The sequence below is a fragment of the Scyliorhinus canicula genome, chromosome 7 (assembly GCF_902713615.1).
Source record: "Scyliorhinus canicula chromosome 7, sScyCan1.1, whole genome shotgun sequence".
In the NCBI taxonomy this organism is placed as follows: domain Eukaryota; kingdom Metazoa; phylum Chordata; class Chondrichthyes; order Carcharhiniformes; family Scyliorhinidae; genus Scyliorhinus; species Scyliorhinus canicula.
In genome coordinates, this window is record NC_052152.1 from 41553431 (window position 1) to 41566578 (window position 13148).

At 48.1% G+C, this 13148-nt stretch overlaps 1 protein-coding gene across 1 annotated transcript in view; it reads right to left on the reverse strand.

The window, feature by feature from the left end:
* The window catches only part of LOC119969076 (tyrosine-protein phosphatase non-receptor type substrate 1-like), a 164100-nt gene extending 156214 nt beyond the window's left edge, over positions 1–7886 (reverse strand). The window contains exon 1 of the mRNA XM_038802278.1: positions 7829–7886. The gene's annotated coding sequence lies outside the window, so the exon portion shown is untranslated. The remainder of the gene's footprint in view (positions 1–7828) is intronic.
* Between the last annotated feature and the right edge of the window lie 5262 nt (positions 7887–13148).

Genomic DNA, 13148 nt, shown 5'->3' on the forward strand with positions numbered 1-13148 from the left:
ATACCCATTTACCCACCTCACTTACATACCCACATCATTCACTTATCCAGGAATTTACCCACTTACCCACCTCACCCAATTATCCAATTACCCACCTACTCACCTCACCCATTTGCTCATTTACCCACCTACACACCTCAGCCAATTACCCATTTACCCACCTACGCACCTCACCCAATTACCCACCGTACGCACTCACTCACCTCACCCAATTACCCATTTACCCACCTACTCACCTCACCCAATTGCCCATTTACCCACCTTACTCACTAACCTCACCCATTTACCCACCTACGCACCTCACCCATCCCTATCTACTTACCCACCTCACCCACTTACCGATACACTCATTCACCTATTCCTCCATACACCCATTCACTGACATTTATTCACCAACATTCAAAGTGGATGTTTTAATTTTCCATATGGCTAGTGCTGCAGTCTTCCCCTGACACCACTCCACTCCAGCAGAGTTCCCTGATGGACACAATGCTGTGGATTTCTGTGAAAGCCGAGTTCACAAGACCTGCAAGACATACACAGCAGTGTGGAGTTGTGGCTATTTTCCAATCTGATGGTCATTGCTACTGCTCAGATGATGCAGGCCCCTATACTCAGACATTGTCAGCATCAGCAGCTATCTGTGTCCCCGACCCACAACATGCCTTGAAACAGAAATTAACCCAAAGGGATCAAACTGATTTTAATATTAAAACCTGTATTCTCTGACAGTTTTCCATTGTAAAGATCAATGGTGTTTCCACCCGATGAGGTATTGGACAAAAAAAATGTGATTTTAAATCAGTTCAATTTTAAAGTTAAAAGTTAAATAGGGATAATTAAGTGAGCACAATTCTGAAATTGAAAGTAAATACAGCCACTGTTCTGTTAATCAGTAAAACAGGTCAATGCAAACATAACCGAGCATTCCAACCTCCAAAAGTAGTGAAAGGTGGAAAGAAGGGACTCTCAACTCAATGAACTGAGACACAAATCCAGAGATATCACCGGAAAAGAGTTGAAGTATTTATGTTAATCTACTCCTATCATTTTATTTATACAGCGGTTTAGCACAGTTGGTTGGACAGCTGGTTTGTGATGCAGAGCGAGGCCAACTTCGATTCCCGTACTGACTCAAATTATTCATGAAGGCCCCGCCTTCTCAACCTTGCCCCTCTCCTGAGGTGCGGTGATCCTCAGGGTAATTGGCCACCAGTCAGCTCTCCCTCTCAAAGGGAAAAGCAGCCTATGGTCATCTGGGACTATGGTGACTTTACTTACTTACGTTTACTTTTACAGTTATATTAGCGAGTTTAAAAAGGTAAATTTTAGTTTTAAGATGTCAGTTATCCATTGTCACTATCCTGAAATCTCTTCTTTATCCATTCTCTGGTCCAACAATGAATTCAGCGGGGGTCCCAGCAAGAGAAAGCTCTTGTGCTTCATTCGCTGTTTTTGTATGCTGTGTTAGTCAAAGGTAACTGTGAAATATCATCTACAGCAAATTAATAAAAACTTGTCCTCTTCACTGTGGAATATCTTTGTTTCATTCTCTTCATTAGATTGTAGTAAGCTGCAATCAAATATATCACTTCAAACAAATAGACTGAGATTTCAAGTGGCAAAGTGCTCTGTAATTCAAGGATGCTTTGTAATTGGCAATTGACAATTACTCAAGTTATTTCAAATTCTCGTGCACGTTAAGCTTCCAGAATGCAGAAGAGTATTTAATACGCTTGGAGATGACGGGGCCGATTTAATAGCCTCGTCACGTCTGATGTGGTGTCGGGAAGAGGCTGTTGAATCTCGGGAGCACGTCCGATGTGGTGTCGGGAAGAGGCTGTTGAATTTCGGGAATGGCCTCTCGCAAGACTTGCAATGTTCAAAAGGCCTCGTCAGACGAGACTTTGCATTCTGGATCTTTCCTTCACTGGGCGTGATCCAGATTAGCATATTTAAATAAACCATTAAATATGGGTTCACGAGATTCTCCTGGTTACTGGGACCTAATGGCCACGCGTGGGAGAACTCGCCAGGGTGCCGTTTGGTACTGGTTTCTACAGGGGCTGAAACAGGAGGGGGAAATGATCGGGGCAGCCAGACAAAATGGTGCCCCAATCTGCGAGGAGCCTTTCCGCTGGGCCCGCCAGCAGGAATGACTCTAAGCCAAGCCTCGGTGGACAGAAACTCCCCGAGGCTGAAGAAATGGCAAAGTGGCGTAAAATAGCAGGGTGTTACACGGCACTGCAGCCTCCGAGAAACATCCCGCTACATGCGCCCAAAACTGGACATGGATTTTTTTCCCAATTAAATAGTGCCCTACATGTCTTTTGAATCAGGCTGGGTCTCTAACCAATTGCAAATGAAGAATCCCATTGTTGAAATTTCTGACAAAGGAATTTCACAAGAGGGTGTAAAAATCACAAATTTGATTTAAACCTATTTGATTTCTCTTGGGAGAGAGAGTTGGGGCGGGTTTGTTTCCGAGGGGTTGGTGGTGGGAGATGGAGTCAGGTTGGGGAGGAGGGGGTAGTCGGGCTAGGTCGAAAGTGGTGAAAGCGGGAGAAAGAGCTGGGTTGGTTTGGGGAGGGGTTGGCATAGGGTAAATAAAGTTAGAAAGACGAATGTGTGGCCTGAAGATTGGTATGGGAGAAATGGGTTTCAATTCTGGAGCACTGACATCAGCACTGGGGAAATGGGAGCTGTGCCATTGGGGATATCTTCATCTGAACTGTGCTGGGAACAGTGTTCCAGCCCAGTCATATACCTAGAGAAGCAGAAAGGGCTTTAAACTAAATAAGGGAGGGGGGGGGGGGGGGGGGGAGGAGTCATGTAGGGGAAGGGGGGGGAGGAGTCATGTAGGGGAAGACTGAGTACATTCATTGGGAAATAAAAAGGCAATCAAGGTAGTCCTAAAGTTAATAATCAACAGAGAATAGCATGAAGGAACAATGATTGCCAATTTATGTGTATGTCAACTAATAGGGCCAGCGTTTACAACACAATAAAACATTGAATTATGGGCTCTGTATCTGAATGCTCACATAAAACAGATGAGTTGTGAGCTCAAATCAAAATTCATGTTTGACCTGACAGCCATTATGGAGACTTGGCTACAGGAAACCAAAGTTAGGACCGGAATATCCAGGTATATGTGACATTCAGAAAGGACGGGAAGCTGAGAAAAGGTGGTGGGGTAGCTCTGTTAATTAAAGCAGGCATTAGTACTATGAGGCGAGATGACATTAGTTCTAAAGATCAACATGTAGAATCAGTTTGGGCGGAACTAAGAAACAGCAAGGAGCAGTAAACATTGGGTGGGTGTTCTTTATAGGTCATCATCAAGCAGTAGTGGTAATGTAAATCACAAACAATATCTGGATTTAGACATGCATGTAACCAGGGTAATACCGTAAGCATGGCGGATTTCAGTCTACATATGGACTGGGTGAACCTTATTAGTACTAATGTTGTGGAGGATGAATTCTCTGGAATATTTAAGATGTTTTTGTGGGCCAGTGTATTAAGGAAACAACTGGGGAATGGGCTATTTTAGATCAAGTATTGTGCAATTAGAAATGGCTAATTAATAATCTTGTTATAAAGGAGCCTTTAGGAAAGAGTGACCATGATACGATGGAAGTTTGAAAATGATGTAGTTTGATCAGAGATTAGCGTCTTCAATCTAAACAAAGAAAACTATGAATGTATGAGGGGGAAATTGGCTGTGGTAGATTGGGAAACTATAGCAGCATTTTCTGTCCTGACTGCAGTGGGTGTCACGGTGGGTCAGAGCGAGAAATACTGAAAGAACTTGAAAATTGGCTTGGCGACATCATGAAGCCAGTTTGTGATAGCATTGTACACGCTCCCATGGCAGGCCATGTTTCCTGCCACGCGTCGTCGGGAATGTATGTAGCATCTATTTGAAAACCATTGTGTTAAGATTCCGGACCAGACCCCAACATTTGTTAGGATACCGGACAAGAACCGGACAAGAACCCACAAAACATTTTTTTAATTTGTAAAACTGTAAGTAAAGGATACTTCACCCCAGGATTGATTCCTGTCCGATAGATATCTTTTATATTAAAACAAACTTTAATCTTACATTAACATCACAGAAAATAGCTTACAATTAACAATTAAACAATTCTGAACAATAAAAGGAAACATTTTAACTTCTAACTGATACCTTCACCATATCCGATTAAGTAAAAACCATCACGGTTCAAAAGACACTTATAAATGAAGTTAGCAAACACAGGGATATTTGCTCTCTTCGGGATAGAGATTTCTTGGAAAAACTGCTTGGAGAGAGAGAGAGAAATCATTTCAGACACCAGCTGCAAGTATTGCTGTCTTTGCGAGACTATTGCTTAACCTGACAGCCTTTGGCAAAAGCTTCTGCTCAGCTTCAAGCTCCTAGCAAAACTAAAAGCTAAACTGCCTGCTACAGATCTGGCTCCTCTCACATGTTACATCACTTTTATCCCATTGAGATACCCTGACCTGCTTACCTAAGACTAAGCACAATGCCTCAACTTATCTACTCTCCAGGGACTAAAAGTCCATTAGGTCTCTCTTTGTAAACACACCCCAACTCAGGTGGGGATGAATGATGATCTCACTTTTATGACATTAATTGCACCTTTTGCAGTCACACAGTCTGATTACCTTAATCTAGGTTTTTAATAATATTACAGCAACAGATAAATATATCTGAACTCAAGCTTTTAAAGACATTACTCCTCATCTCTGTTTTAAAGGTTAGTCTGAGATGGTGCCCTCTGGTTCTAGTTTTTCCTACAAGTGGAAATATCCTCTCCACGTCCACTCTATCCACACCTCACAGTATCCTATAAGTTTTAATAAGATTCCCCCTTATCCTTCTAAACTCCAATAAGTACAGACCCAGAGTCCTCAACCGTTCATCATACGTCAAGTTCTTCATTCCAGGATCATTCTTGTGAACCTCCTCTGGACCTTTTCCAAGGCCAGCACATCCTTCCCTAGATATGGGGCCCATAACTGCTCACAATACTTCAAATGGGGTCTGACCAGAACCTTATACAGCCTCAGAAGTACATCCCTGGTCTTGTATTCTAGCACTCGTGACATGAATGCTAACATTGCATTTGCCTTCTTAATTACCAACTGAACCTGCACATTAACCTTAAGGGAATCGTGAACAAGGACTCCCAAGTCCCTTTGTGCTTCTGATGTCCTCAGCATTTCCCCATTTCGAAAATAGTCTATGCCTCCATTTCTCCTTCCAAAGTGCATAACCTCACACTTTTCCACATTGTATTTCATTTGCCACTTCATTGCCCACTCTCCTGTCTTGTCCAAATCCTTCTGCAGCCTTCCTTCTTCCTCAATACTACCTGTCTCTCTACAGGTCTTTGTATCATCTGCAAACGTAGCAACAGTGCCTTCAGTTCCTTCTTCCAGATCATTAACATATATTGAAGAGGTAGAATTCCGAATGGACTACAGAAGATACAACATGGATATCGCCTGATATAAAATGGACTCTGTCAATGTTTTTGACCCTATGCTATTATCAATGTCTGCTGCTGTAGTGAGTAAAGCTTTGTGCAAAACAAGTGAACCACAAGCTGCATCTGGAGAGACAATTAGCTGTTAGCAAACTTGCCCAAAGTCGGTATTGTTAGCTACTTAGCTAACTGACAAAGGGCCTCAAATTAAGGAACTAGCAAGGAATGGGGAAGGACTTTTTCAACGTGGCTGTATGTTGTCTATGTAATGACACATAAACTGCCAATTAGAAGCTATAGGAGCTAACTTGTAGCCATTTATGGTATTGAAGATGCATGTTATGAATTTGTGACGCGAACAGAATTGGTTGGGTATATGTAAATGTGAATGCAAACTAATTCCGCTTTCCTTCTGTATATTAACTCAGTGCGACCTCAGCTCAGGCGAGAAAAGGTGCTGCACAGACCGCGGGGGTCAAAGGCCTTTCTCCCAGAATTCTGAAAATTAATAAATCGCTTCTTTACTCACTCAAAGGTCTATTCGTGAATATTTTCACCTACAATATTGTGAAAGGTTGTGGTCCCTGCACAGACCCCTGAGGCACACCATTAGTCACCGGCTGCCATCCTGAAAAAGATCCCTTTATCCCTACACTCTGCCTTCTGCCAGTCAGCCAATCCTCTATCCATGCCAGGATCTTACCCTTAACACCATGGGCTTTTAACTTATTTAACAGTCTCCTGTTCCATTAATACTCAAAAAAGGCGTTCCTTGCCAGGATCCTCCCCCCCCCCCCCCCCCCCCCACCACCACCACCACCACCAGCTATCAGTCGGCTAAGTGCACGCCAAGGTCTTTCACAATGCTGCATTAACGTCGTAAATCTAGAGAGCCATACTTTGCCCAGAAATCAAGGTTCATTCGCCTATGTTGGGGTAGACCTCCCAGTTCTGAGGATTCTTTCTCAGGCTCAGCTGCTAATAGCACCTTGCTTTTGGTGGTGTGGGGAGCGTGCATGACCGCTACATCCAAGGGGACTTGGAGATCCCCGGTGTCTTTGAGCACCACCCCAGGATGATGGGTTGGCTCGTGGGGGACCAGGGATACCCGCTGAGAACATGGTCGAAATTGCCAGTGCAGAGGTGTGAGACCGAGGTGGAGACCTGATACAATGAGGCCCATGTTGTTGGCATCAATGTGAATCATGACCTCTGACTGTTCTCTCTCCCCCCCCTTCAGAATGTCCTGCAGCCATTCAGTTGCATCCTTGACCCTGGCACCAGGGAGGCAACACACCATCCTGGAGTCATGGGGTCATATCCTCAGGGGCTGATTTAGCACATTGGGCTAATTCTCTGGCTTTTAAAGCAAACCAAGGCAGGCCAGCAGCACGGTTCAATTCCCGTACTGGCCTCCCTGAACAGGTGCCGGAATGTAGTGACCAGGGGCTTTTCACAGTAACTTCATTGAAGCCTACTCGTGACAATAAGCGATTTTCATTTCATTTTCATGTCTGTAGAAACGCCTGCCTGCTCCCCTCACTATCGAGTCTACTACAACTATTGCCCTTCCAATCTTACTCCTCCCCCCCTTGTGCAGCTGAGCCGCCCACAGTAGCACAAACATGGCTCTGGCTGCGCTCTCCAGAAGAACCGTCACTCTCACTGTGGTGGCTCGAGACAATTCACTGGAGACTTTCGGTGACAACAAAGGTTATTTACTAACAGTTGGCAAAGGCAACCATATAGAGGGACATGGCAATGATGGTTAGGTCTTGACACTCCAGCTCCGGGTTCCACACTTTCTCTATTGGCCGGGATTCGGGCGCTCCCACGCGATTGGTCCCGAGCTGGTCATGTGGAATGCAAAGTCTGCCGCCTTGAAAAGGCTGCACTACTACACTCACCATTTTCCAACACAGGTAAACAGCTTGTGAGTGAGAAGTACTCTGGGCCTTTCCTGACTGTCCCCCTTCTTCTGATTGGTGGTCACCCATTCCCTCTCTGCCTGCACTCCCTTAACCAGGTCTAAAACTGTGCTACCCACGAACCACCCAGCCTCGCCGATAAACCGCTGAGCCTTCAGCCAACACTCAAGCTCCGAAACCCGCTCTCAAGCTGGTCAAACTGGTGGCACTTCCTGAAAATGTGGTCATCCAGACTACATGGAGCATCTAGGAATCCCACATACTGCAGGCTGAGCTCCAAAATTAAAAAGACTTTTGCCTTAAATAATTTTCATTCAAGTTATTTTTTCAAAAGCTAAAACTCTTTCCTTTCCTCAATGTCACTTTAAATTGGAGAAAAATAATGTACCCACTACTTACCAATCAGTTCTCTCCCTTGTAGCCTCTACTCTTGCAGCAGGGTGAGACCATCCTCCTAAGATTAAAAAGCACCACTTTCCCCTCTGCACTGAACTCCCACCGGGCTCCAAATTCACAGATACATTCCTTCACTGGCTGTGTCTCCCAACTGTTCGTGCATGGATCTTACTGAGCGTGTGCTGCCAATAGTCCTTTTATTAAATAAAGCTGAGGTGAGCTGCGACGACTCACATAGTAGTTAAGCTTCAACTGTAATCAACACCTATTGAAGTCCTATTCAGGATTTAGGTGATTGACAGTTAATTGTCACTCAGTCAGCTGTGTCAGCTGCCTTATAAACCTTTTAGCTGAACTACTCAACTTAAAAAAACTTTTAAAAAAAGACTTACTAATTTAATTCCCACTGTGGTATAAATTAATAGGTACACAAACTCACTCTGGCTGAATCGCACTCAGGATGTGCTCTCTCCAAACTGCTCGTGAGCGAATCTTATTAAATCTTAGCTGTCAACAGAACTGTCAAAAGGAACCTCGAAACTGGGCCGTCAAAGAGTTAAATCTCCTGCCCTTGAAATGTATGGGTGAAAAAATCAGCTTTGTCTGTTATTTCACTGTTTTCATCAGCTTGACGGTTGCCATTATAGGATTAGTGCTGCGTGACTGGTTTGACAAGCTATCACAGTGGGGTGCCTGTCAGCTCACAGGCTAATTGATAGATCCAAGAACTTACTTTGCAGTGGGATGATGAATACAAATGCTTGATTTTATAAGGGATTTTAGAAAGTTAAATGCAATGAATGAGTTTTCATCAATGAGGATTTTTCTGCTGAAATAGTGAATTCATCAGTAGAAACTTTATTTAATCTCAGCATGGGTCCTGAGGACTGCCCATGATGGATAGTGGATGATACTGGAAAGACGGTGCAAGGGAAAAGAATGCTGAGTGGGTCATGGGTTGGCATGAGTTGACATAGGAGTTATAAAGGGCTATCAGGATGAGTGGGGAGCTTGTATAGGCACAAGGTTTTATGATTGGCATAAAAAGGTATGGGGCAATGGGAGTAGGTGGAGGGAATGAGGTGCCATGGGTTAGCATGATGGGGCATGGGATATGTGTGGGGGGGGCGAGGAGATGCGGGGGTTGGAGCGCTGTTTCTGTTTTAGTCCCTTTTTCATAGCTTCGGCAAAGTGGTGTGACAACACCTTTCGCCCAGTCTGCCTCTGCTCCTGGAAGTCTCTGGATTGTTTCCAGGGAATGGCAGCCAGGACAGCAGCCAAGGATAATGCTGCAGACCGAACAATTAATTGCATCTTTTGTAAAAGCAATTAATCACCAATTGACGCATCAAACCCATTCACAGCTAATGTCCAAAATAAACAACTGTGAACAGTTCCTAACATTGCACAACTGAAATGAAAAAGGTTCACAAAAATCTAAATTCAAAATGCAGTAAAATACATGAAGGAAAATGTCAATACTTACATCCCAATCATTCCTTCTGCGTTCCATACTGTCCTGACCTTTCATACTCCATTGGTCCTTTGAAGGTTGAGCCGATGCAAATGCAACAACTTTCAACATATTATTGCTCAATTTGTGAATTAAATAATGGTGTCTAAAGTTTAATTTAGTTGGACAGAAATTCAAGGCACCAATCAGTCTTAGTTGCTTTACAGTCTGAAACGCCTCAATGAGTGAAACATTATTGAGTGGCCAGTGGAAATGGTAAACTCCAGTGGCAAAATTCTCCGTTGCTGAGACTAAGGGCGGGATGCTCCAGCCACATTCGCCCGGCCATCGGAGAATCCTGCCCAAAGTCAATGGATTTTCCCGTTGTTGGCGTCTCGCAAGAGAATCCAGGCTTAAGTGTTGACCCCGGAGCAGGATTTGCAGAGTTGCAAAACTGGTGCCGCACCTGAACCAGTTCAACGACCGTTAAGGGGCTACAGCCAGCGCCATGTGGAACATTCCAATGAGAAATGGTTGCGGGATTCACCGGATTCGAGATCGACACTCAGGAGGCCGAGAAGCTGCACCCGGATATATACACTGCACCCCCCACACACACACACACACACCATCCCAGTCAACAATATGGCAGCGAGGGGAGCAGCACCCTGTTTTACACCCCCCCCCCCAAGCCGGAGGCTGCCCTAACACCCAACCTGCACCACATTCTGGCACCTATACCAGCCGCCATGGCCAGGTGCCCTGGCCACTAGCCACCCACCCTCCTGGGCTGCATGCATCAGACTGTCTTACACTGTGCTTTTCTGTTCATTCACCCCCCCCCCCCCCCCCCCCCCCCCCCAGGGGAAGGCCGCCCATAACCATGGGAAAAGACTGGAGGGCTTCCACCGGTCCTGTGACCCCTCACTGCGGCAGAGCAGAGAGCCCTAGATATGGCCAGTGGGCCCGAGGAAAGTACAGTTGCCGGTGTGGAGGTCGGCGTTGGGCGAGGAAGTGAGACCCCACTGAGTTCAGATTCCCCATGGCACGTGTGTCAAACCCCCCAACACCACCTCCACATCACCCCCACACCACCCACACCACCCCCACACCACCCACCTCCGCACCACCCCCCCACCACCCCCACACCACACCTCCACACCACCCCTACACCACCCCCACATCACCCTCACACCACCCACACCACCCCCACACACCACCCCCAAACCACCCCCACACACCACCCCCACACCATCCCCACACCACACCTCCACACCACCCCCACACCACCCCCACATCACCCTCACACCACCCCCACACCCCCCATACACCACTCCCACACCACCCCCACACACCACCCTCACACTACCCCCACACCACCCCCACATCACCCTCACACCACCCCCACACCCCCCACACACCACCCCCACACCACCCCCACACACCACCCTCACACCACCCCCACACCACCCCCACATCACCCTCACACTCACACCCCCCTCACCCGCACATCACCCCCACCCTCACACCACCCCCACCCTCACACTACCCCCACCCCCACCCTCACACCACCCCCACACCACCCCCCCACACCACCCCCACATCACTCTCACACTCACACCCCCTCACCTCAACATCACCGTCAAACCACCCTCCCATCACCCTCCCATCACCCTCACACCCACACCGCCTGCACTCCCGCATCACACTCACATCACACCCACACCACCCTCACACCACCCGACATCCCCGCTCTACCATCATCACCACTCCTACCCCCCTTCTCCCAAACATCTCCCTCCCCAACATACTCCAACTACGCCTAATTCCACTCCCCTCCCCCCGGCCCACGGTCTAATAATGCTTCCTGTCTTGTCTTGTGTCTTGCAGGAACTGCTGGTGATGGGGCGGGCCCTTCTGGTGTCCAGCGGTCCCAATCCAGTATTTTCCCGTGACACCTCTGCCTCGGTGCTCTGTCAGATGTGTGTGAGGAGTCGGCTTGGTCTGGGCTGTCCACAGAGGGGTCGCGGGGGGGGGGGGGGGGGGGGGGGGGGGAATGGGTGGACATTGGGGGTGGGGTTATCCTGGGGACTTCAGGTCAGCCAGCACTCACCACTCCGGTGTCCCACTTGATGTGACCATCAATTCACTCGAGACACGATAGGAAGTAAACTGTGGCATTAATAGACTTACAACTGAGCCTGCCTGCGACCAGAAGAACTGAGGGCAGACTCACAAGGCTGCAGCACTTTATACTTCCGGTTGTGGGAGGGGCCATGGGTGGAGCCATGGGCGGAGCTGAGAGTGGAGCCCTGTACAAGCTCCTCATCTCCCCCTGTGGACAGAGCCGCACAATGGCTCACAGACAGAGCCCACAAGGACACAATGCTATACAGTGTGATTTACATGATGTACAGTCACCACATTCACCCCCTGTAAAAAATCAAGTCCGGCGGGGGTGACGGGTCTACAGGTTGAGCCGGTCCGGTGGCTGAGTCGTCCTTTGGGATCGGCGGAGCACTGGGGTTGCAGCCTCTTCGGGTAGCTGGGTGGTGACGGGCGTTGTGGATCTGAGGGTGGACTCCGGGGGTGATTCGTTCAGAGCTTCGTTCCTGACCGGTGCGACGGGCGAATGGGGGTGCAGAAAACCTGTAGCCGTGGGGGCGCAGGGCGTGGGGGGTCGGATGGGGTGTAGTGTGAGGGGTACCTCGGCGGTGGTGGTGGTGGTGGTGGATCCTGCAGGCGCCAGGTCCCGGAGGGAAACGGTGTCCTGACGGCCGTCGGGGTGTTCAATAAAGGCGTAGTGTGGGTTTGAGTGTAGCAGTAGTACCCTTTCTACTAGTGGGTCCGTTTTATGCATCCGGACATGCTTCTGGAGGAGAACCGGACCCGGTGTCCTCAACCAAGACGGGAGCGAAGCCCCCGTGGTAGTGCCCCTAGGGAAAACAAATAATCACTCGTGAGGGGTCTGGTTAGTGGCAGTGCACAGGAGGGACCTAATAGCATGGAGCGTCCTGCCAGTGGGAGTTCGGGAGATTCCTGGACCGTAGGGTCAGTAGGACGGTCTTCCAGACCGTCGCGTTCTCCCTCTCCACCTTCCCGTTCCCCCTGGGGTTATAGCTGGTAGTCCGGATTGAGGCGATGCCCTTGTCGAGCAGGTACTGACGCAGCACGTCGCTCATGAAGGACGAACCCCTGTCGCTGTGTACGTAGCTGGGGAATCCGAACAGGGTGAAGACACTGTGCAGGACTCTGATGACGGTGTGGGAGGTCATATTGGGGCATGGGATAGCAAACGGGAAGCGGGAGAATTCGTCTATGCCGTTGAGGAAGTACACATTTTGATTGGTCGAGGGGAGTGGCCCTTTGAAATAGATGCTCAGGAGTTCAAAGGGCCAGGAAGCCTTTACCAAGTGGGCCTTGTCTGGTCTAAAGAAGTGCGGTTTGCACTCCTCGCAGATTGGGCAATCCCTGGTGATGGCTTTTACCTCCTCGGTGGAGAAAGGCAGATTACAGGCCTTGATGTAGTGGGCGAGCCGGGTGACCCCCGGGTGGCAGAGGTCGTTGTGGATAGCCTGTAATTGGTCGTCTTGCGTGCTGGCGCATGTGCCGCGGGACAGGGCATCTGGGGGCTCGTTGAGCTTCCCCGGCTGATATATGATGTCATAATTATAGGTGGAGAGTTCGATCCTCCACCTCAAGATTTTATCGTTTTTTATTTTGCCCCTTTGCGAGTTGTCGAACATGAAGGCAACCGATCTCCGGTCGGTGATGAGGGCAAACCTCCTATCTGCGAGGTAGTGCCTCCAGTGCTGTACGGCTTCAACAATGGCTTGAGCTTCTTTTTCGACTGAGGAGTGTCGAAGTTCT